Raw genomic sequence first — 1,798 nt, forward strand, 5'->3', positions numbered from 1 at the left:
TGTTTCTGTAGCAGTCATTCCATTTGCCAACTATTACACTAACGTTTACTGCTTGTCAGGTATTTCAGATATAAGCGGGCAAAGCATGAATTAATTGTGGGCGAGTGTGTCATTGAATTTGCTGCTGCTCCCCTCTGTACCAGGGTTTGATGTGGGTCATCCCTCCCGCAGAAATTCACCGCAACTTGGAGCATAGAAACACGGTGCTTAGAAGTGACATCCTACAACCATAGAAATGTATTGTCAACTACATATCCCATGAGCCCGTGAGACTCGAACTACAAGTCCCATGAATACTCGCACAACGAAGGTACACTTTTAAATCCTACGAGACTTCGTTCCTGAATGCGGAATACAGTAGGACTGGTCTCCACAACGGAAAAAAATTTGCAAGACTTGCAGGTATTTATAATACGAACAGAGCGGTATTCCCTTTTAGCTGCATACAAAACTAGTCCGATAATACGCAGAGTGAGACTAAGCTCTCCTCCCTTCTCTTCCAGCAACAGAGTGAACCAAAGCTGTTAACACGCGGATTTAAGAGCCGCGACCGCTGTGAATATGAAGGTACCTTGCACTCTTCTTTAAAACTGTTTAAGAGACGCTCCCCTTGAAGCGGGTTTTGATTTCGGCATTTTTTCATCTCCACAGTAGTTGAAACACATTCCTGAAAAGATTCCCTTACCGACACGTCACCCTGAGCGAAGAGATTGCGAACAGCCATCAGTAAGTCACTAAGTGTAGCTTTCCATCTCTTAGAAAACTTCTCATTTTATCCAAACTAATCTCCTCACTCCCGTTCCTTTCAGTTAAATCACCACTCCTTCAAGACAAGACGAGACACACATAAAGTAAGCATGTGTTTTCCGAACATTCAAACTGAATGTATGATTTAATGAATGGCTTTTCAGTCGTGCTGATTTTTATTGGCTCCTTTTGTCGTAGGTCTTAAGACGACCCTGGACGTTTTTGTCTCCCTTAAAGGTAAAATCCTGACAAGCTGCTTAGTTGTTTAGACAGAATAGTGGCGTTCTAGTAGTACTAAGTTTCTCCCTGTCTCTTCAGCTTCTAGGTCCTGATGAGAGCCCCAAGCATAGACGGGGCTTGAAACGCGTCGACCATTACCCTTGGGCCATAAGAGTTTAAAATAACCCCTAAAAAATGTTTGCATCTTTGTGCTCCATTTTGACAAAATATGTTTCTATGGCCCTCATGTAAATATTCCCTCTAAATATTCCTTGTAAGAATTTAAAATATCTGTTGATTGGTGTGTGGTATTTTGTATGTTTGGAACTGCGCAGTATGGTATGTGAATGAATGTATGTTATAAGAAATGTGAAAAAATTAGGTGTGTCTGAAGTGATAAAGTTTTATATGTCCACAGCTAATGTTTGTCTTTAGTTACATGTTTACAATTTATTGCTTAGAAAATCACTCAAAAATAAAAGTGTCCTTTAAATAATTGAAAGATCAAATATATTAAATAGATGTAAAAATAGGTTATTGGCTTATGTTGTTTTCATTCAATATAATCCTCCGCCAAAGAAAGGCGGACAATAAAGTTTTTTCAGTATTGGTATTTCTTTTGTTACTTACGTTTATAGGCTTATCCTTACTGCTACTTGCCTAAACCCAGTTGTTGTTAACTCATAAAAACATTGACGTCAATGATGAGTTAAATGATGAAATGATCAAAGTGAACATAACATTCATATAATACAAAACTTCAAAAAGGTAGATGAATGGCTGACTAAAGTTCCAAAGCAGCTGCTCCCATCAAATGAAGACGTCTGTAGGA

General features: G+C 38.9%; 1 long non-coding RNA gene across 1 annotated transcript; it reads left to right on the plus strand.

The window, feature by feature from the left end:
- The first annotated feature begins 288 nt into the window (after positions 1 to 288).
- LOC146817670 (uncharacterized) lies at positions 289 to 1,497 on the plus strand. The gene is made up of 6 exons (XR_014962559.1): positions 289 to 402; positions 504 to 567; positions 652 to 726; positions 810 to 851; positions 946 to 984; positions 1,066 to 1,497. It is a non-coding gene; the product is annotated as an uncharacterized LOC146817670 (long non-coding RNA).
- Positions 1,498 to 1,798: the final 301 nt, after the last annotated feature.

The sequence above is a fragment of the Triturus cristatus genome, chromosome 6 (genome assembly GCF_964204655.1).
Source record: "Triturus cristatus chromosome 6, aTriCri1.1, whole genome shotgun sequence".
Taxonomy (NCBI): Eukaryota; Metazoa; Chordata; class Amphibia; order Caudata; family Salamandridae; genus Triturus; species Triturus cristatus.